This window comes from Bemisia tabaci, chromosome 1 (assembly GCF_918797505.1).
Source record: "Bemisia tabaci chromosome 1, PGI_BMITA_v3".
Classification (NCBI taxonomy): Eukaryota; Metazoa; Arthropoda; class Insecta; order Hemiptera; family Aleyrodidae; genus Bemisia; species Bemisia tabaci.
Genome location: NC_092793.1, coordinates 27,839,405 through 27,864,007, shown reverse-complemented (window position 1 = coordinate 27,864,007; position 24,603 = coordinate 27,839,405). Strand labels below are relative to the sequence as shown.

At 40.5% G+C, this 24,603-nt stretch overlaps 1 protein-coding gene across 4 annotated transcripts in view; it reads right to left on the bottom strand.

Moving 5' to 3' along the window:
- The window catches only part of LOC109041133 (uncharacterized), an 80,875-nt gene that overhangs the window by 38,185 nt on the left and 18,087 nt on the right, over nt 1-24,603 (bottom strand). The window lies entirely within an intron of this gene.

The following is a 24,603-nucleotide window of genomic DNA, read 5'->3' as shown; positions in this document are numbered from 1 at the left end:
AATGGGCAGCGAGGAGTGGGACTTGGCTGGAGGTTGGAGACGGAGGGGTGTAAGTACATGACTAGACACGATGTGATTAGTATTCGCACACAGACTGATTTTAATGCGTTTTGTTACCGCGAGATTAAATCGGGCTTGATAAATTGCCCATGTTTTCGTGCAGGGCAGGAAAACATCCTCCTCATCGCTGATCGCGGCCGTTTGGTTGGAAAATCGCCAACATTTTCTCGGTTCAACCACCGCATCGGGTTGCCACATATCTCTACCATAGGCAGCCCGGAACATCTGAGCTTGAGAAACTGGTTGTAAAATCAGATCCCTTTGGGTAGTAATTAAATTCTAAGAAGGGGAGGGGGAGCAGTCCCAGACCTCGCTCTTCCCTGAAAAGGTGGATTATATTGAAGTAAGTAAGTTAAAGTTACTGTTAAAGTAAGTAAGGAAAAAAAAACGATGCAGCAACAGTGGCTGAGACGGGGGTGCTTGAACACGAGGTAAGGTATAACATGAAAGTTTGGAGCACCATAGACGGATCCGGGGGAGAGGTAGGAGGAGCACGCGCCCCCCCCCCCCCCCCCCGGTTTGCTCAAAAAAGGAGAGATTAAAGGGAGGGGTGAAAGAAGTAAGAAACGGAGGAAAGAAGAAGGAAGGACGTTAATATTTGACAACTATTCATGACAAAATTGGCTTAAACTGCTTATTAAATGCTGTAAAGTTTCGAAAATTTTCTTGAGGGAGCCCCCTGACTCCTCTTTGACCCGAGAGGTATTCCATACCCAACAGACACCCCCACCGCCCCGTTTAAGGTGCCTGGATTCGCCTCTGGGAAGGACCCTAATTTCAAGGTTCTTTACGTGAAATGCTTGGACAAAACTACAGGAGTTGTATAGTCTGATCTACGAAGAGCAATATCAATGAATTAAAAATTATATCCACTCCGCAGAGAAAAAATCCCTGATGGGTGTTGCAAAACCAGTACTAAGGACCAGAGCCCGCACCTGTGGGATGAAGAGATAGAAGACTTAAATAATTTCACCCTCCCCCCTTTACCCCCTAAGGGCGCTCACCGGGGGGGGGGGGGGAGGATAGGGGTTTCGACATGACGCAATTGGAATTGCTTGGAATTGATTCCCTGGTTGTACTCGGAGTCCTAGACTTCGTCCGATCTCGAACAACCGAGAAAAAAGCCGCGTAGATCTGGATCCCTGTATTTTCCCACGCGTCCTTCCAGAAAGCTGACGTTAAGAGTCCGTCGTTCCAATTTTAACTGAAATTTCGTTTTAATACAAACTATCGCGTGAACCTAACACAAAATAAAATTTTTACATTGAAAGCAAATACTTCATTCCTCTAGTGAAAAAAGTACTATTCAATTAAGTATGCTGTCAACTTCGCAAATACACGACGTTTTATTTTCACTGTCTAAATCCATCCAGTGTTGAAGAAGCAGGAAAGAATACTTGTGATTCATCCTTTGCCACTCAGAGATGAAAAGGAACGTGGTTATGATAATTAATGACCTCATCTTTATCTGGCTACATCACGACCTTGAGGCCGATACGACTTCTACTATGACCGCTCTTCAGGCACTAGTAAAACATTTTGAAATATGTGAAGCATGCCACTTCAAAATGAGATCCCAAAATATAAACTAACATGGCATCTGGCCTCCGTCAAAAGAGTGACGCTTCATAACTTATGCGCCAACTTCTTTGTTCAAGCAAGCGATGTTGGACGTATTGGCGAGTTCAGATAAGTTTTTGGAAATTTTTGCAGAGCCTCGTGCCGCTGAAAGTAAGCAACTTTGCCTGATCTAATTTTTTTTGAGTACTGGTGTAACCTGCCGTGCTAAGGAAAAACGCCGTATGAACATTTTGATTGTTGTCAAATTTCCCCCGATTGAAATGCTAATTTTTGAGGAAAGTTATAAATATTTTTCATTGAAATTTTCAGACCAGTCAGATCAAATTGCGATCAAAATTCTCTGAAAAATCGGGAGAAAAATATTCATAAATTTTTTCGGATATTCATCGGTTGTTAAAGAAAATTCAGCAACGTCTGAAGGCTCATATGGCGTTCTTCTTAAAGGCCTAGATACACACGGCGATTAATCGCCGCGAGTGAAAGACGAAAGCCAATAGAGAGCCTTGATTTTGATATTTCGACGTCGCTGGAGGCAGGGGCTCATCAAACGTTACGTAAATTAGTAAGGAGGGGCCCGGGGTTGTGTTATACAAAGCGCTACAAAAGGGGGAGGGAGGGGTTAAAAATTCCGAGGAAAATCGTTACGCAATAATTTATGTACACTTCCTGAAAGAGTTATCGTTTGCTAATCCGTTTCGGATCAGCAAAATCCATTTCAGAAGATTTGGTCGAAATAGAGAAGAAAAAGTTGTATCAGAGGGGAGATGGTAAATCAGGAGAGAGGAAATGTTAGTGTAGGGTGTTTTAAAACTTGGCTATCGGAAATCGGACTAGATTTTGCAATTGGGAACTACAATTACTGGTTCATCTGTAAAGACACTTGTGTTGTGTGCATAGGGAAACTAGTGGTACGTATATGGTTTCTAAACTGAGTCAGAAATGACAGTTCCTAATTGTAAAGTAAGTACAGTCCAATTGGGTGTGAGGGTCTTCGAAAGAGGAGCTGTCTCGTCGAACTATATGAAGAATGTTATTTGAGCCAAATTTCATGTTTCATACGAGAAAAAAAGAGGTCTTCTTCATGTATGAGACGTATGGATGCAAAAGCGGCAATCTCCATAACCTTGTCTTAAAATTGTGCGATCATTATAATGTTAGTATTGAAAGTACGGGAAAGCCTCCATGTTCATGATTTTTGTGAATTTTCCGTTATGATGAGAGAAAATTTGGGAAAATGTAAAAACAGCTAGACGTTTTGGTTGCTCCTCACAAAAAATGGGTGTGATTGCACACTTTCTAGAGTCGCGGGGCGGTAAAAATTGCCACATCGATCTGCATCTATGCGCTTCAAATATAATGAAAAAGGGAGAACAGGAGGGGGAGGCGCGACCCCCCGGCCCACAGTGGATCGAGTCAATAGAAGAGGTTGGGACAAAATTTGGAAGCTTTAAACGGTTATAACTCCGTTTATACAAAACTTTGAGATTCTGAAAGTGGATCCATTGGTTTCTTCGTGAAATTTTCTTCTGGGAGCATCCATTGAAATTTAAAATGTAACGAAATAAACATCAAAATTTGCAGTTTGAGTCAATACATCATGTCCGACCTCTCCCATTGACTCGATCCACTGTGCGGCCCCTGAAAAATGGTTAAATTTTGCTCTGAATCGAGGTGACAGTCCTCTTACGCACTATGACTTACAAAACGTTAGGGCCGAATGAAAATTTGAACAGAGATTTCTTCAAGACCCTCATGTCATTCCTGAATTATTTTAGTGTTCATAAGTTAACTACAGGTGTTCTCTTGAACAAAACGGCCAGAAAATCGAATTATTGACGATGCTAACTAGCGTACTGCCGGGATAGCGAAGAGAGCAGGAAGTGCAAAAATGAAGTTTTGAGAAAATGGGCTCAGAAACTTCTGACCGGAAAATTTTATTGAGGGAAGCCACTAATCGTCCGAAAGACTCCCAGAAATCGTTTGGATGATTAAAAATCGACAGATTTTATTTCAATTATACATAAAAAGGGTATTTTTCATTTTCATGCTAGGTTATTGTTAGACAAGACAGTCGTAAGTGCTATCTCCTATACATGCTTTCGTGGATGCGTTTTGGATACACAACGCACTTTCAGGTCAGAAATTCGCAGAACAGGGTGGCACTTTCTTGGAAGCACTGTTCCCATTAGCTCTCTGGAGAAATATGGTCACATACTGCTGTCTTGCCTAAAACTACACTGGAAAAAAAACACATTGGATCCAGAGTCCAGACTCTTGAAAACATTGACAAGAAAAAACACTCTTCATTCAATCAGATTTAAGCTTAAATCAAAAGAAAATCCGCTGAAATTAAGAGGCTGGGTTCTTGATTTAAGCTTAGATCTGATTGAATCAAGAGTATTTTTTCTTGTCGATGTTTTTAAGAGTCTGGACTCTAGATCCAAGGTGTTTTTTTCTTTTCTTTTTTTCCAGTGTACGTCTTTTATTGCGCACTTACGGCTTTCTCATATATCTTGCTCTCATGAAAATAAAATGAATTTTGCTGTTTAGCTATTTCAGTGATTCCATATAAAAGATATTAGACGAATTTCGAAGGAAACTCGATTCCGAAAATTTGACCCTTACTGCTTCCTTCGCCATCACGGCAGTACAGGTGTTCTCTTGAACAAAACGGCCAGAAAATTGAATTATTGACGATTAAAGAACGATTCTAAGCCAAAACAGCTAACTAGCGTAGATTATTTCGTATCAGAGATCAAGCTCTCGAGTAGATGCAGAATAGAGGGTATCTCGTGAAAACTAGGTATCTGTATACCTGCGTGAGAACAATGACGCCTACATTCATTGAGGACGCAACTGTTCTAGCACGACTATGTGTAAAGAAGAAAAAGAGTGGAAGGAGTTACTCAGCGTATTCACAGTGCTCACTGCTCAGCCCGCATCCATTTTGATGGCCAAAATGAATTATTTGATTCTATGGTGATCGAGGATTATTATTTCACTACAGATATAAGCACATGTATGAATCGCGAATCTCATAGTCTTGACTGTCTAGCTACAGCTTCTTTTAATTAGTTACTTATTTACTTACGTTTAGAAGTATTTCTTTTTCGGGGCCACGGGGCCTCCTCCAAAGTTTAAGAAAAAAAGCAGCTTTAAAATTTTGATAATCATGAAATGTTGACGTTTATGGTGACCATTCGCTAATCTGCTCAACACATACGCAAACCTTAATAACACTGGAAGTTAACTTCAAAGCGTTTCTTCTGACCCTTCCTTAATGACACATTTTTGACACATGATAGAAACAATTAAGTTGAAACAATACGTTTTGAAAGCCATTTTATCATCGAAATACACCAGACATTTTTAAGAGATGTTTCAGTGGCGTGCGGTGGGTTTAGTGACAGGGCAAGCTCTAGCGTTCGCCATCCGGGGGGGGGGGGGGTGTGTCAACGTAGTCTCTTTCCCCTCCTCAGGGAGCCTCCCTAGAAAATTGTTAAAATTTTACGGTATTTGCTCTATTATTCGGATGAAATCTGATGGAACGTCTTGAAAAACTGGTTTTATTACTTTCTCTCTTACTTATGATTTCGTTTACACTCAACTTGTTTCGAATGTTATTGAGCATTAGAGGACGGCTCCATGCTCTTAACTCCTAATTTTGCCACTTATTTGAGATATTGTAGTCTTTATTCTACATTATTTAGAATTTTTTGAGTTTAAAATTAGAAGTTAGAAAAATAAGTTAGAAAATTAGAATTTTCTGCATTTTAAACATGTTTGAGAATTTTCTAATTCATCACTAATTAGATCAAGTGAGCGAAATTTTATAGAATTTAAGGGCATTTGCTCCGAAGGAGCAGCTACAACCGCGACGGAAAGAGGGAGCAAGATAGCGCATCGGAGGCAGAAGCAGCGCGCTGCGGTGCGGTGACGGTCCAAGACATGGCCAAGAGAAGCGAGCTGCGATCGCGCAGCGAAGGGCTCGGACTCGGAACGTACCGCCCTACCCGCCCGCCTTGATTCCGCCGCCGAGCAGTGGCTCTCCGCTCAGCTGATCGCAAGCGATTCTCCAGCGCATGAGTCGGCCCGTGTTCAGGCCGCGCAGCGCGCTGCGCCACCTCCATCCGCTCTCTCTACGTATTTCTGCCTCTCTCTCTTTCTGTTTTCAATGCAATTTACATACTGAACACCTTTTATAAATTATATTTGCTAAAATGTAAAAAATGCATGTAACAGGTGTAATTTTCTTCTTTCTTTTGAAATCTTTGGGCAAGCAGTGCTTGCCTTGCTTATCCGGACCGCACGCCACTGAGATGTTTTTGCAACTTCCAAAATACAAGCAACGCTTACTGTGCTGTGATGTAAATTTCTTCCCACATTCTTCAGTGGATGATTTAATTTTTTCACCAATATTTCGTTGAGTGCCGTTGTCAAACCAAGAATTGGACCTTGTGCCTAAGTAGCACAGCGCAACGAAAATATTGAGAACATTTTGCAATTTAATATGAGAAAATTGCAATTTTGTTTTTACCATGAAATTCCGATCAGCAATATTTTTACATCATCCGGTCAATAAATTTCATGTTTAAACAAACAATCAAATGAGCTATATGTGTGAGAAAGGTAGGCAATATTTAATGTAAAAAAAATTGGAGCTTCCTTACTGCGATAATTTTCAATAAGGAGAGCCCCTTCAATTGGTGAATAGACAGCATGCACGACAGTCCGATACGGTAGCAAAAATTTAACCATGTATTAGCAATTAATTGCTTTCTGCGTTACATGGATGACCAGTCGGTTGTACCTAGGTTTGAGCTGAAAAGAGGCATAGTATAAGCCTAATCTAGGTCTGATTATAACATATACGTTTTTCACAATTTAATGCATATCGCTGGTAAAATACCTAAAGATATTTGAATATCGTGTGAAACATAAAGGAGCACTTTTACTAATAAAGAATTGCAAGATGAGCTTTGTTTACTGTAATTTCATGTAAACCGGAGCTAGGTACATATGTCTAAATTTTCGGCATCAACTCTGCTAGAATTGTTCCAGCATATCGACGGTGAAACTACCAAACCACGTATCTCTGATTGCGACGTCGCAGACTTCCTGTCATATTTTATTTTATAAATGAAAAATTACTTAACGTCCAGTCTTAAAAATTTCTGTGATTTTTCCTCTTCGTGCGGAGAAAATTCTGTGAAAATTTCAAGGAATGATATTGATTTGGTCTACTTCAAAAAAATGAATGCGAGCGTAGATTTTTAAACACCGCAAACGAGATACGTGGTTTGGTAGTTTCACCGTCGATATACTAAATACGTTTTATACTTTAATAACAATCGATGGTGAGACTCTCTCACAACGTACTCCGTTAGCGGCGTTACAAGAATTTCAGCTCTTATTCTATTTTTTTAAAGGAGAGGAAATCAAAATCATTCCTTAAAGTTTTTTTTTTGGAAATTGCTTAGCACAGAGAAGAAAAAGCAATGAAGTTTTTGATACAATTAAAGTTGAGTTTTTCTCTGTTCAAAAAATTAAGTATGAAACGAAGTCTGAAAGTCCATCACCGCAAACTGAGATGCATGATTCTGGAGTTTGACCGTATCGCTATTCTCTAAATATTTTACAAAAACAGAAATTTCTGTGTAGAGAAGATCGCGTCTCACAGAGGACAAGATAGAATGCTGGTAACCGAAATCAGCCTCATGGATGAGGTGATCAGACGCGAAAAAACCGGATATTGGTTGGATATGTGTTCCAATTCCATGCCGTTTTTTCGGGAGTCCGGAGGCATATTAAGATTAGCTCTGGTCTCTCGAGTCTTACGCGTTTGTTGAATTATCAATGTAATCGTTAATAAAAACCAAGATTGACATCGTGATCAGTCCATTTCTATCTTTGATGAGCAGCTTGCTAAATATTCGTGGACTGTTCGATACTCATTCAGGTTACAGGTACATAGGTACAGCCTAAAGGAAGTATTGAACAGGGAGGCTGTAAACTGCCACCCACTTCCTGGAAACATGGACAACTGCCCCCCGTATAAATTTGAAAACTGCCACCCGACTTGACAACTGCCCCCCGTGTAAATTTGACAACTACCACCGGTAGTGACAACTGCCACCCGTTGAAATTTGACCAAGGAGCGCGATTGAGCGGGGTCGCACAGTTTACCAAACTTTCCTTCACACTTGGACAGGCTGAGGACTGTCTACTGAAAATCAACACATGATAAGAAATTGAGCAGTGTCTGTGATGATTTTTAATAGGCGTGTTTAAAAGTTATTTTTTAATACAATTTTTTTTAAAATTTTTAATATGGTGAAAAGAGGTCAATGGGCTCTTAGTTGAAAGTAGTGAAAAATTGTAAAAAGTATTTTTACAGTAATTTACAGTATTTTTATAGTAAAAAATAGTTAAAAGTAGTAAAATTTTAGTAAAATTACAGTCAAAGAGTACATCACTACTAGGAGCTTTTTTCATCATTTGGCATTACTCTTAGTTGAAAGTAGTGAAAAATTGTAAAAAGTATTTTTACAGTAATTTACAGTATGTTTATAGTAAAAAATAGTTAAAAGTAGTAAAATTTTAGTAAAATTGCAGTCAAAGAGTACATCACTACTAGGAGCTTTTTTCATCATTTGGCATTACTTTTGTTATTCTTTTTTTTTCTTTTTTACCTTTTGAACTTTCTTCTGACTTTTACCTTCTTTCTTTTTGGTGAGGTTGGTGGGATTTTTGGCGAATTTAGTGGAAATTCTTTTCATGAAGTCATAAAGGGACATCACTTCGCCTTCTTTGTTAGGAATTTTTTCATCAAATCGCTTGATGACAGCATCCACCCACTTACTTTTTTTCTTTACCTGGGATCTCCGAAAATCTCTAAATGTCCGCTTCGACCCTCTGAGCGCCGAAATTCATGTGGGTGGCAGTTGTCAAATTTACACGGGTGGCAGTTTTCACTACCGGTGGCAGTTTTCAAATTTATACGGGTGGCAGTTTTCATACAAATTTCTTGAAAACTGCCACCCGGGTGGCAGTTTGCCGTCGCCCTATTGAACATTCTATGCGTATTTGGTAAGCTGCTTAGTAAAGTGACAGAAGTGGACTGGCCATGATGTCATTTTCAGTTTATATTAACGACTACAGGGTTAATGTAACAAACGGGTAAGACACGAGGTACCAGCAGGGCCGGATCTATCTACTTGCCGCCCATGGGCCGCCTGTATTTTGCCGCCCCCTTCTCATTCGTTCTGAAACATCAATAAAAACCATCTAATGAATAAGCCAGCGGAGGAGGGATGCATAAGACGCGTTTACTCGTGTTGAACACATTTTTCGGGAAAGCCCTGTCAACAATACTAGCAAAAGTTCACAGAACTTTGCCCGAAAATTTCGTTTCGTAAACCTATCTCTGTGTGGACAAGGCCTTCCTTTCATAAGAAATGGACGAAAAAGTTATGAAAGAACAAACATAAATGTGGATTAATGATTTTAACTTCCGCCGCCGCGCCACGCAGACCGCACCGAGTTTGGTGTAATGCGTGAAGTATTCAGACAGTCTTGTAGGCGCTATGAGTTTCACGCCGACCGCTGCTGAACGCACTGTGTTTGACGAAATGCGTGAAGTATTCATGCATTCTTGTAGGCGCTATCCGTTTTACGCTGACCGCAATGACCGCTCTGTGTTTGATGCAATGCGTGAAGTATTTGTGCAGTCTTGTAGGCGCTAATATGTGTTACATGCCGATCGCCACGCCGAGGGCTTCTCCTTTTCATTTCAAGTCCTCGTCATCATTTCTCTCTAAGTCGCGCCGTTCCAGGCCAAACTGCGTGTTTGATTCCTCTCTGAACTCGACTAATTAAAGGTGCTTTCTCTTGTATCACTGAAGACGACAAAATTAGAAATTACTATACTCTCAGGAAATGAGAGATTTTGTCGCCTTCTCTCGTGTGTATTTTTTATTCTGAATTCGATTTTTTTTATACCTACATTTAAAAAAATCGCAAAATTTGCCGCCGTGGTCCGTGGTCCATGTGGTCACACCCTTAATTTGGCCCTGGGTACCAGAGCCAATATCTGGTTGGACATCTTGATTTACTCGCCGGCAAAATTTGGTGTCCGGCCACTGTAGGTATCTGTCCGACCAATATCCGGTTTTCGTTTCTGATCAATTCATCCATGCATGACGCCGATTTCCGGTTTTAAGTATCCGATCACGTTACCTGTGAGATCGATTTCCGGTTATGGGTGTCCAGCCGTAGTGCCCATCCGACTAATATCTGGGTTCTGTTTCTGATCATTTCATCCATGACGCCAATTTCCGGTTTTAGTGTCCGATCACGTTATCTATGAGATCGATTTCCGGTTATGGGTGTCCAGCCGTGGTACCCATCCGATCAATATCCGGTTTCCGTTTCTGATCAATCCACCCATGACACCGATTTCCGGTTTTCAGTATCCGATCACGTCATCTATGACATCGATTTCCGGTTATGGGTGCCCGGCTGCGGTAGCTATCCGACCAGCATCCGGTTTCCAGTAATTGGCCGCGGCATTTACCCTGCATTCGGTATCCATCAAAATACGTGTCTGAAAGCGGCATCTATGCAGGCGACATCCGGTTCGTAGTGTCCGATGGCGTCATCTGTGAGACTGACTTCCGGTCTACAGCACCCGATCGCGTCATCAGTGAGATCGATTTCCGGTTGCGGGTTTCCGGCCTAGACATCTATCCAGTGAATATCCGGAATCCTGAAAAAACTTCACCGGGCTAATCCAACATCCATCCGACCAATATCCGGTCACTCGTGTCGGATCAATTCATCTATGAAGCCAATTTCCGGTTATGTGTATCAGATCGCGTTTGCTGTGAGATCAATTTCCGGTTAAGGGTGTCCGGCTGCAGTATCTTCACGTAAATTCGCTTTCCGGAATTTATCCGCGGCACTTAAGCTCGTTTCAGACGATTAAAGTAGAGCCCTCAAATAGTGACGCCAAGTGGGGTCACGTGACCCTTAAATATCGTCGCCCCAATAATCTTCGAGGGTCACTGAGGGTTATGTGACCCCCACATGACGTCACTATTTGTGGGCTCCGGTTCGGTACATCTGGTTCGTAGTATCCAGTACCCGATTGCGTCATCCGTACCAGTGGCGTGGCGTGAATTATCGATTATCGATATCTCGCCATTTGAAGTTGTGGTAAAGAATCGCTTACTAAGGCGTTCGCTGCAAACACCCTGATAATCGATCTTTTTTCATAGGTTTAAATGGCACCACAATCGATATATCGCAATTCACGCCACGCCACTGATCCGTACTATCCATTTCCGATTGCGAATGTCTGCATGACCGTCGCATCTATCTTTATCCAGTGAATGTCCGTAATCCCGAGAAAACTTCACCGGGCCTGTACATCTATCCGACCAACATCCGGTTTCCCGTGTCTGCATCCGATTCATCCATGCAGCCGATTTCTGGATTTCAGTATCCGATCGCGTTTCTCTTGCCGCGATCACACGCTGAATGTGGCTTAAATGTGGAAGTCATCGGCCCGATGCCTGAATATTGCGCGTGTCGCGCAATATTCAGCAACGATTCTAATAAACGATTCGGATAATGTCGGATTTGTCTGAACTATTCGAATAGATTTGATACACATGTAGATGAAAATAACTCGAAATTGCGAAATTTCAGCCGTTGAGCGATGACCGTTGACTTCCATATTCAACTGTCGAATTCAGCGCGTGATTCCGTCTTCAGGTTTATAATTTTCAATACCGCCAACGGCAATTTCCCTTAGTGTCGGAGTCGGAGAGTTTTTAGGAAATGGCATTTCTGGAGTGAAACGAACATGTCTTTTCAGTTTCAACAAAATCCGAGTCGGTTGAGCAACAAATCTTGAGATCTGGTTGATCCCACACTGAGAAAAAACTATGGCTTATAAACCTATTAGTGGTAAATATGGAACACCACTAATAGTAGTACCTCTACATATAATAATAGCACATATACCTTAGTTATGGTCTCTGTACCTTAATTAGGTACAGAGACCTTAGTATGGTTCACAGACCGAGAATCATTAGTTTATTTACGACTATTATAGGTGTTCCATATTTACCTCTAATAGGTTTATAAACCATAGTTTTTTCTCAGTGCACGTGAAATGACTCATCGACTAGTTTACAAAGCTCTCGAGAAGGAATTACAAATATTATGTAAACAGACAAAACCGGCAGCACCGCGACAAAGGGAGCAAAGGTGATCCGGATTGCCGGATCGGGGAGAGGGGAGAGGTTATGTTAGGGAAACGGTAAAACGGGTTAAAATCGAGGTGAACGAAAACAGGACGACGACGTAAAGATATGAAGCGCCACGCCGCCACGTCACACGTCACGGCGACGAGCCGAGATTCTGGAATCTGGAGTTTTTATCGGGGCGCGCGGCGCGACGAGCGACGACGAATCGCCTCGCAGACGCCACAGCCCGATCGCGAAGCTATCGAACTTGATGGGTCATATCGAATAATGAAGCCGGCATGTGCGCCGCAGCCGGAAAATGTCGCGCTCCTGCTCGTGGTCAGCTGAGGTATACCGCGGCTTAACTCATGTTTCTGTTTCTACCTTCTCCCCCGTCGTCGTCAAGTTAACTCGAAACCGCGCGCAATGCTCGCCTAGTGCTCCTCTTCGAGTCTACCACCAATCCCAGGTTTCCTAATGGTAAGTCTTCAAAATCCTCATTAACGCTTTGCTATGCTTGAAATAGAGAATTTGCAGGTGTCTCTTTGATGAATTTCATGTTTAAGTGGAAACTACCGAGTGAACTGAACACGAGGATACCCTTAGTTCATAAATTGAACGATTATAGGAGAAGCTATGACAAAATTATCTGATCTGCTAAAATACATGTGTTTAAATGGGGAATGCCGCCGAATGACGTCACTAGGCGGTGCATTTTCTCACTTTTAAATATATTTTTATACTATTTCCCTTATCAGAAAAAATTGTAAAAAAATACAGTGAAATCAGCTCTTTGAGCACTCTCGGATGAAGTAATGAAAAATTGGCACGTGAATTCTCCAATTCTCCGGAAACGCGCGGAAACACCTCCAGAACAGCCAGAAATATAACCGGAAATGGCTGGAAATACCTGAAAGTAGTGTATGATTACCGAAAGTATTACTGAATAGCTCGTGATAATGGAAGATAGGTACATGGGAATCTTCAAAATTAATTGGAAAAAAGTGGAAAGTATTAATTAGGCGTAATGGCTGGAGAGAGGAGAGCCGGAAATAGCCAAAGACAGCGTTAAGTATCCGAATAATAGCTGCGATTTGCCGAAGACATCTTTTTCGAAAATTGTCGGAAGCTGTCATCGAGAAAGAATACAGCGGGTAAAGAATGACGAAATATATGTCCTATAAATCATGCACTTATGGGGGAGTCTTGATAGCCCGCAATTAGATTGGGAAGCGTTCATGAATTATGTAACGCCTTTTCCGGTATTTTTGACGCCCCCTCCCCTCCCCCCTTGAACGCTTTTGTGACGTAGGTCCCTTGTCCCTATCCTTCAACACGTAAGAGCGAAATGGCGTAAAGCTCTCCCCGACCCCCTCTCATCCCCCTCTAGAGCGTTACGTAATATATACTTTGGCCCTTCGGACTGGAGGTTCTGCTGTTAATCGAAAACCATAAATAAAGCACACGGTAGTTTCGACTTATGGCTTGAAAAACTCAATTATTTCTTTCCCTACGAAGCGCGATTAAAACTTCCAAAGTATATGGAAAAAAATGAATTTTATAAAATAAAAAAAATCGGTAAATTGAAATTTTTTCAAAGAATTGCGAGGAGTATTGTGGATGATTTCATCGCGAGTAATCGAAAACATTCAATAATCATAGCTAGATTATTCTCGATTTGTATTGGTTCTGATTTCCTGCCGTGCATCACAAAAGTTTTTGACGCAGGACAGATCTCCTATCACACAAAATCTCGAGTGATGTTGGCGCTCCGTCAAAGATATTTTCCGAAAATTTCATTGTTGAAATATTGAGTTTTAGAGGTAAAAACTTGGAAACCGCAATCAATGAGCGTGATTCCTTAGCTTTTTCAGCGATATATACAGCTTGCAACCAGAAAAAATCAGCCTGATGCCAAAAAATAATTGGTTTGGTGGCTCATTAGATTTCACTACGCAGAACACAAAAGTGCGATAAGGGAACATATTTCAAATCGACGCGCGAGTCTTTGTTAAAAAGAGTGTTTTTCTCAATGAAGGAAAAACGTTCTCAAATGACCTTTTTTCCCTCTGTGATGAGATTCTCGGTCGAACACTGAATTTGAAGGCACGTTACCTAGCAAATTCAACAACGCGCTGATCCAAGAGTTGCAGCTAGGAGGTATGTATGTACTTCGAAATATTTGAGATCGGTAGACAGTATAATCTGAGAAACTTCAACGCAGAGATATAATGTTTTTCAAACAACGTAAAATACGTAGATACCTCAGCGTATCACGCCTTATCTATCATCAGGAATTAGCACTATGATTCTAGCAGAGCACTCACAATCAGCCGATCATTTTCATGCTGCAAATCAGTATCATGTTCCTCATTTTGGGTATAACTCATCATTTTTGTGTAAATTTATGTTTATTATGTTTACGGATTCAATATCACTTTCGGTGTAATTCTCTATCTTGGGATCAAAAGTTGACTGGATTTCATTGAACTTTTTCCTTTGCGAAAAAGCAGAAGTTATGAAGGCAAAAATTAATATAAAATGACTGAGGCTGCAGGGGTGTCAGATTGGACTCCCTTTTCTCTTTGCAAAACTGTTCATACATAGCTCGTATCTTGTACTTAATTACGTTGCTTTTATCGATGTGTTGGGAAAGATTTTGGAGGAATCCGTTGGTGCCGTGCGAAAAATTGCCTTATTTACATCATTCTCTCATCTGCTCGCGTGATATAGTTCTCCACGATGCCGTGCTGAGCTAACTCCACTCAAGATTTGGCGAGGCTTCTTTGGAACGAACGTTCCGTTTGAAGGAAACCTCCCTAATAGGATAATAACGCTACACTTAGAGGATGTTTTTAAAACATCTCTGAAAACAATGACATTTTCCACGGATGCCCCTTTAAAACCTTGAGAAATTAAAATATTTTAAAAACGACTCTGAGACGTTTAAGAGAAAAAATTATGGTGACCTATACCTATGCGTTTACAACATGTTTAAAAATCATACTTTAATGATTTTGAAAAAAAAAAGTCATTAAAGGACATGAAAATGTTTACAGACATTTTTTTAAAAATTGAATTACATCTCTAGAGAGAAATGTTCGTGAAAATATTATCATAATGTATTTATTTATTTCGCTAAAAAGTGTTCTTGGAAATGGGATTTTTTAAAATAAAATATTGGTACCTCTTACTTTTCAAACAAAAACAAAAAAAAAAATTAAAAAGAAGTCTGACCAGAACTACAAATGCAAAAGTTTCTTTCTAAAACTGCTTACATTTTTTAAAATTATTACCTAAAATTTGTCACATTGTGTTCGTTGAAGCTCGAAATGAAACGTTTTTGAAGCAGACTTATTTTTCGAAGCGCTATTGGGGTTGAATAAAAACATTTCTCATAATTTCACGACACGGACTTCACATGCATAAAAACCTAGAAAAAAAAGTAGTAATAAGGATGCAAAAGTTGCCTTGTTTATGTCTGACAATGAGAAAAGTCGGGAAAATTGGATTATAGTGCAACGATTCTTGCTTGCAGTTAGAACGGCAACATGCAGGAGTGACGCGTCGTCGTTAGTGCATTAGATGAAACGCGGCAGTTCGTTACGACGCGTTACGTAATGCAATAAACACTTATTGATTGAGAGGTGGCTCTTGGGCCACTTGCCCTCGGGTAACGGGCAGTGCTCCAATGATTCGCCCCAGCAAAGCCTTCCCAAGAAGCATTTTGTGTTGTAATTATATCCTTCGTTCCAGCAAAAGTTGGAAATGCAGATTCTGGGATTGAAAATTGTTGGAAATGGCATTTTCATGACTGGGGATAGCTATACAGTATTGTAAATAAATCAATAAACAAGAAAAACACTAAAATTGTGGCCCGAACTGTGAGTAACATGGTCATAGAATAGTAACTATTCTGCGAGGAAATCAAGGCCAAAGAATTCCAAAAATGTCCAGTGATGAATGAGATCTGCTAATGAGGTCTAAAGGGCCAAATCAATAAATATCTCTCCGCGTGACCCCAGCTCAATATTCCAATGCATTTTCCTATGCTCAACACTTTCCTCCTTCAGTCTTCCACTAATACACATTGGTGTTAAGATTCTTGAATCTAATGACATTTTTTGGAATATTTCGAACTTAATTTCCGCGAAGAATAGTGTGGAACTAGTAGTATCCTACCATCTTGTCACGCATCAATAAATATTTCTCTCGGAATTTAGTCCCGTCTAGATAAATTTGTTGACAAAAGATGGACATATCAATAAGAGGTACCAGTCTACGGATAAATTTTTATCGATATTTAAAGTTATTCGTAGTTCGCAGGCATTGGCGGCGGGGATCGGAATCTGGTGAGCATTCGAAGACTCATGCATTTTTCGCATGCAATTTCGTTTGATAACGTTTATTCCATCCTGCGATATCGCTGCCAGGGCCGAATTTAGGATGGTGCGAGCATGAGGAGCAACTGCACCACGCGCCATCACAACGAAAGCGCTGAAATGAGAAGAGACAAGGGACAAGAGAGATGAGGACAAAAGTATAGACGGATCCGGGGAGACGTCCCCCCCCTCCCCGTTCGCCCTATAAAAAGGAGAAAGAAAGAAGGGCGGAACGAGGGGAAAAAAGGAAAGACGCTTACATTATGTATTATTTATGACTAAATTGACTAAAACTGCATATTTGATGCTTTAAAAATTCACAAATTTTTCGGGGAAATGCCCCCCGGGCCCCCCTACGCCCCCTCGTTCAAGGTGCCTGAAGCCACCTACGGAACAAAGATAAGAGAACAAGTGATGAGCAACGAAGAGTCTTCCTCCGTTTACTTAGCTAGAGCGAATGGACAATGTGTACAGAATCTATCAGCAGGTATCGTCCACTTATAGTCCGCCTTCAATTTCGCCGAGTAGGCAATAAACATACTCAAGAGCGCGAATAGTTATCCTCTCGCAGTATACACATTTGTATCGCTCCAGCTCCAGGCTTTGCAACCTTTTGTTACACCGATGAACGAAGTTATGTTAACTCGAAGGTAGGTATCGTCCACCTGAGTTTGCCTTTTTGGTCATATCAGCGACAGACATACCACAAAGCGCGAATGATAAAACATATGCACAAAATTGTTAACCATTTGGTATTGGTAAGTACCATCGATCTGATTGTGAGTTTGAGGAAAAGTCTGGTAGATTTAACAAGCCGCTCTTTGTGACACATTTTTGTAGTCCTGACAAGAATGAAAAGTCCTACGGGCCTCACTGTTAAAAATAATACCTAATATTCTATTTTAATATTGAAGACAAGTCGCGTCAGTTGATTCGTGGATCGAATCAAACGAGACTCAATTTTAGAGGTCGTTAAAATAGTTTAGAGCCAGTTAGTGCAGCTTTAACATTAATTAGAGTCATTTTCAGTAAAATTTTACTCGAAAGTAGGTTCAAAATTGGTTAGATCTCACCTTAATATAGGAACAGGATATCGACGGTGTAAGTCGGCAATTACATAACTCGGTTTGCCGACGTCGCAGACTTTCTGTCATACTTTTATATTTTTTAAACGGGAAACTACTCAATGGCAATTCTTTGAAACTGCCTTGATTTTTCCTCTCGGCGCGAAAAAATTCTGTTTAAACTTCAAGGAATGATATCAATTTGTTTTCCTTTAAAGAATAACATAGAGGCAGAGATTTTCAGACACCGCAAACGAGTTATGTGATTACCGGCTTACACGGTCGATATGCTTTTTTGTAAAAAGCAAGCATTTTGCCACGGTGCGAGGGCCAGTCAAGATTGTCTAAACTACCTAATCAATTTTTTTAAAAATAGTATTTTGTGGCTTCAGACGAATATAGTAGTGGCAACAAATTAATCTAGTTCCAAGAATTCTGAACCTTGTCTCAGTGTGATCAATCAAAAATCGGAACCAATAACCATAATCTTCTAGGACCATGGATACTTTAGTCAAAATCAGATGGTGGACGAATTTTCATGAGCTAGCAAGAATGGCAAGGCTGGAGACACTGCATTTAATCAAACCATGATGAGATATTACTCATTTCCCAACTTACTTCAATGCGTAGGAAAAGAAACTTTTCTCTTATCGCAGCTAAAATAATACTGTTTACTAAAATCGACTGCCACCGGTGGCAAAAAGTAGAATCGAACGTGAATTCCCGTCTTTCATTTTACGTAAAATTGACACGTTTCGTCTCGCGCTGGCAATCGTTTTCAAGTGGAGTCAGGCGTAGACTTTTTATAGTGCGACAGTCGTCAGAAATATGTCAGCCACGGAAGATGTTTACTGTTTAATGCGGTGAACCGATTTTTTAATCACGGTTTTACATGGATGGAAACTTCGCGAAGTTGAAATCAGTTTTGGAATATTCGGATCGTTCTTAGTCGTCTTTTTTTTCAGTTATTTTAGTTTTGTATCGATTTATTTTTCTATCGTTAAAGTTTAGTGCTCTAACTGCTCTAGTTATTTCTAAAAATGTTCGTTCATCTAATGCAACGCGTCGGAGTGAGTCTGTGACATTCGCGGAATGAACATGCCGCACCGAAAGGCCGATTTTTGGGTTTAAATTGGGTAAAAGTTATTTTAAATAGGCGCACCGCCAATTAAATAGCATTACATTAATTTTATACGACCTTAATCGAAAAATAGGTTATTGCGTGAGTTGGAAAATGCACTCTTTTGGCCGCCGGCAACTTTCATTTAAGGAGTCATAATAGGTTGTATGAAGTTTTCAATTCTCATATCAAACGCTTACGACCAAAACTACGGAGAAATAACTATAAATTGGACGATAACAGACGTAAAACACATGGCATGGCAAGCGCCTTAACAGCCGCATGCGCCGAGCTTTTCGGCCGTCCGCGCGCTCAAGTTCGAACCGCTCTCCTGGACTGAAGATTTAAGACAAGTTAAAAGTTATTTTATTTGGTTCATAGGCGGATTCAAGGGGGGGGGGGGGGGCTAAGACAGCGTGCGCCCTCCTAGTTCGCCCGAAAAAATGAGGAGAAAAATAGAGAAGGAAGGAACGGAAGAAAGATGAAGGCAGGACTCTTGTATTTGGTTATTTTTAATGACGAAATTGACTCAAACTGCAATTCAGATGCTTTTGAAATTTCGACAATTTTCTGAGGGGGGGGGGGGGGTGTGACCCCCTTCGGGCCCTTATGCCCCCCTTCCCGTTCGAAGTAGCTGGGTCCGCAAATGATTTGGACGTATTAAAAAGATAATTGTCTACACTCCAAAAATATCGCTAAAAACATTCCCCCAACAACATTCTCTGATTTCACAATTTTTTACATGTCTGATTACTTTACCATACGTAAAAAGTCAGGTTTCGAGCACTCAATTTTTCCAAATTCCCTTGAGATACCTCGGATAACGCAAGGCAACATTAAAGTTCTTAATTTCCTTACTTCTGTGCGGTCTGGTTTCGTGAATATAATACTTCTATTTAGTTTAAAAATTCACTAATAGTCAGGGCCGAATTTATCTACTTGCCGCCCATGGGCCGCCTGTATTTTGCCGCCCCCTTCTCATTCGTTTTGAAACATCAATAAAAACCATCCAATGAATGTGCCAGCGATGGAGGGGTGCATAAGACGCGTTTATTCCTGTTGAACACATTTTTCGGGAAAGCCCTGTCAACAATACTAGCAAAAGTTCACGGAACTTTGCGCGAAAGTTAAGTTTCGTAAACCAATCTCTGTGTGGACAAGACCTTCCTTTCATAAGAAATGAACGAAAAAATTATGAAAGAACAAACAGAAATGTGGATTAATGATTTTAACTTCCGCCGCTGCGCCGCGCAGACCGCACCGAGTTTGGCGCAATGCGTGAAGTATTCAGACAGTCTTGTAGGCGCTATGAGTTTCACGCCGACGACCGCTGCTGAACGCACTGTGTTTGCCGCAATGCGTGAAGTATTCACGCAGTCTTGTAGGCGCTATCCGTTTCACGCTGACCGCAATGACCGCTCTGTGTTTGATGCAATGCGTGAAGTATTTGTGCAGTCTTGTAGGCGCTAATATGTGTTACATGCCGATCGCCGTGGCGCCGAGGGCTTCTCCTTTTCATCTCAAGTCCTCGTCATCATTTCTCTCTAAGTCGCGCCGTTCGAGGCCAAACTGTGTGTTTGATTCCTCTCTTAACTCGACTAATTAAAGGTGCTTTCTCTTGTATCACTGAAAGACGACAAAATTAGAAATTACTATACTCTCAGGAAATGAGAGATTTTGTCGCCTTCTCTCGTTTGTAATTTTTTTTCTCAATTCGATTTTTTTAATACCTACATTTAAAAAAATCGCAAAAGCCGCCCCCTATAGATTTGCCGCCATGGGCCGTGGCCCATGTGGCCACCCCCTTAATCCGGCCCTGCTAATAGTCTACATTTTATGAGGACAGACAGCGTCAAGTCGCAGCAGTGTCTTACATGGGAGGGGTGAGAGAGGGGGAAAATGAGAGGGTTCTCCCAATAGACTTTGAGGGGAATTTTTAAGAGCTCGTCTTACGTGCTTGTCTCTCACGCGAAGATAGGTGCTTTTTCTTTTAGTGACTTCTTCACTTAATGTACAATGTTTCAGGTCCCCTGAACAATTCCGTTTTTCCGAGTTGGAGCATTTTCACTCTTGCACTAATTCATTATAGGTAAGAAAATATTACAGGGCTCATTATATTTTCGTTCTAAGTTAAATTATGGTGCCCGAAAACGTAAAACAAACGCCAGAATCATCGTAACGTACCTGAATGTCTTTGCGCTGCGGAATACAATTTAAGCAGCATGTTATGGAGACAAAACACATGAATTACATCAGCGTTGTGAAACCGTTATTGACGGGGTTCTAGGTATATACCAGGTTTAACATGTTCTTTTTTCCGCTGATAGTAAGAAACTGCAAGTAGTGCTTCCGAAGCGTATGACAAGATGAAGCAAGTTCTTGTTTTCAGACGATTTAACTGCAAAGAAGGTTGACAATGTGCGGAGAAAAATAAAAGGGAGGAATATGGTAATTTTACGACTCATAAAATCTCTTGCCTTATGACTAAAACCTCTCTCATCCTCCTTTTTTGTTTATGGGGAGCCTAGACACAGGAACGTCAAGATGATTCCGGCGACTATACGAGTTTTAGGGTGCCCGCAGTGTCATTAAGACACATATATTGAGTCCTGCGATATTTTCTTACCTAAAAGATGTATTTAACTTGGAGTTTGTAATTCTCGTTAAAAAAAACTGAAAAATTTTCCCCGGGGATGAAAAAATGGAAAAGTTCGGGTTCATTGGCATCTTTTAAGCACTTAATCCGTCGCTTCTCTGGTGTAAGGGCGTACCTCTATTTTAACAGGTGACGCGGAAAGCAATGGAGATGTTGCATGTGGGAGGAATTTGCGATTTGACTGTTGATTCTTATGTAAAAGTTCGCGAGAAACACGATGGTGCCACTGGTTTTCTCTGAACTCAACTCCCAAGCTCAAAAACAGCTCTCAAGTTGAGGCCAAAATGGAGGGGATATCCCACGCTATCCTGAGAGTCCACCTCTACATCAAGACAAACTCTCCATGCAAAGATAGGGAGCAAATATATTGACAGGGCTGCCACTTTATTTGAGGACTCTAAAACTGGAAACACGGCATCACTGCTAATGTATTTGCTCCCTATCTTTGCATGGAGAGTTTGTCTTGATGAGAGAGGTGGACTCTCAGGATAGCGTGGGATATTCCCTCCATTTTGGCCTCAACTTGAGAGCTGTTTTTGAGCTTGGGAGTTGATTTCAGAGAAAACCAATGGCACCATCGTGTTTCTCGCGAACTTTTACATAAGAATCAACAGTCAAATCGCAAATTCCTCACACATGCAACATCTCCATTATACACTGGAAAAAAGAGTTAGGGGTTGTCCCCTAAAATTGTGGTACTACCCCAACATGTTGGATGATAAGGACAATTATTTTTGGTGGTACCGCAACTCAAGTTAGGGTAATGCTGTGATATCTAGGTTGGTGACCTAGTTTATTGGAATGCCACCACAATTAACTGGAAATGTCCAAGTTGAGATTTAAACCCCACTTCTTCTTTTTCCATGTACGGAGAACAGGGCTCACGAGAAAATTGAGATACGCCGTTGCGTTAACAGAGCGACGGATTGTGGGCATTGTAAGACAGGGAAATAAAAAACCGATATCAGGTATACTCCGACATTTAAAAAGTGCAAACTTGCTTCCCACGAATTTTCGGACTTCCGCTGTCATTAAAGGTTATCTAGAAATTTCGAGAGGGAAAAAACAGTCAAATTGAGTTATTTTTTACTTTTCCGATGCAACTGGCATTTTAAATTACGAACAACGAGGGATTTGATAAGTGCCGGGTAAAAGTTTTCCTCTATAAGAATGGTAAAAACACAGCCTTTCATAATCATCTGACTTTCATTTCATTGTCATAACATGTCGCCTTAAATAGTTCCGAGTGCAAAGAATCGGCCAAAGCTGAAGTGCTCTTTATTTTGCTGTTGAGTAATTGCGGGCAATACATCATAGAGGAAAAATAAACCTTGAGTAAAATATTTCTTTCCATAGATGGCACCTCTAAATCTGAACTTTCTTCCAAAAACTTCTCGGACCTTCACTATCATTACAGCGTCCATAGAATAATTTCAAGGGCAAAAAACGGACAAATTTAAGTATTTTTTTATATAATATTCCAAACATTTATATAATAATTCCTTGATAACCAAATACAGTTTGTCTTCCAGTGTATGTATAAGACATTAACTTGTTTCTTTCATGTTTTCCAATTTTCGCCTCAAGTCCCCCTTCCCCTTAATCTATCACAGGCAAAGAAAATTTGTGAAAAGAGTACCAGAGCAAAGGGAGGACTACGTCAGAATTACGTAATAAGTGGAGGAGTGGACAGTGGGGAGGGGTTCGGGCCTCAACCATGGACGTGGCGCACAGTGGAACAGCCGTTGGGAGAGGTTGGACATGAAATTTTCTGTTATAATTGCAAATGTTGATACTTTTTCCATCACATCAGACATTTTAAGGAGTGCGTCCACATGAAAATTTTGCGAGAAAACTAGTGGCACATGAATATCGACGAAGATATACGCTTTTTAGGTTTTCACATAATGTTCGACATCTCTCATCAATTCGCTCCATCGTTTGACATGGGGAACCGAGGCCCCAGTCCATCATTACATAACACCCTGTAAAAAATGACTTTGACAAAAATGAGCCAACAAAGCTCATTTTTTGTCAATATTTGCGTTTAATGAAAAATGTACCCCTATACACTGTCCAGGATAAGCACTTCAGCGTCACAATACATATCATTAAAATACCACACAGGCTGGACAAAAAAAATCCAAATTCAGTTTATGAATGAGGAATTAGCATTTCTGTGCTTGTCGATTTAAACTCCGTTTGTCAAAATACCCACGACTACTTAATCGAATTGAGAAAAAAGTGGATTTCGGCGTGGCTTACACTTACAATGACATTACTTCCTCAGTTCGCTAATTTTTTCTTGACTTTGAATAAACTGTAGATCAGAGTGATACGTATATTTTTTGTGGAATCCAACATGCCTAAGTTGTTTGTCGAAGGATAAAATTCATTTTTTAAAGGCGTGCGATTTGACCAACATTGCGACTAGGGTTTTTTCGTAAACGGGAGGTTGAATTGATTACTTCTCAGTAATGTTGACCATAAACACAAACTCATCGATTAGTCTTCTTCAGCTGTTCATAAGTTATTGCAGGTTTTATGGGATATTTAATAATCTTTGAGTTCTATAACGACTTCCTATGAAGCAAAGGCGAAAAAAATTGAAGGACTGGGAAAAAAACACTTTAATCTCTAAAAAATTAAAGAAAATAAGTCATGATAAATAATTGATGAGCTTATTGATACATTCACGGCACTTCATTCATACCACGGTAATCATTTACTGACACTGAGGAAAGAATCTACAGAGATACAAGTTCAAATCCTCTGTTCTTCGGTCAAACGTATGGGGTACCGGTACCTCCATTTGGAGAAGACCTCTAAATTTTTTTTTAAACTTAGGTCCTTAGAACTGTCATCAAAATGAAGTTATTACGACCTTTCGATTTTAGATAACTTTTTATGGAATGATCAAATTCACGTGAAATATTTCACACTACTCCACCGTTTGTGGCATCCTTAAATTTTAAAGGAAGGCTCAGTCTCGTGTAGACGCTCGCTTATAATGAGTCGCGCTACTCCGAGATCGTATTTTAGGCGACTCTTCATCAGGCCATCTTAATTTTTCTCTCTAAGTTTATCCTATTCCTATTGTTCGCCATTTTACATTAACCCCTTCTTCTTTTCCTATTCCACGCCTGAACACAGGTATTCTTCTTTGACCTGCACTGATTCCTCGATCCGATTAAGGTATCTTTCCGCATGTGTGGATCACACATCATGATTGGATTGCATTTTGCGAACAGGAGCCAAGAGCATTTCAATGTCGCTAAGACAGTACAACTTTTTCAACCTAGCAAATATAATCAGATCATCTAAACGAGTTTTATCTGTGCTCCCGATATACTATAAATTCAAGGCAAAAATTACGTTTTTTAAATTTGAATTTTTTCATGATTTCAATACTTTCATTTTAAAGAATGTACGATGCACTATCCTAGCAAGTTGGAATGCTCTTGGTTCCTTTTTTCAAAATGCAATC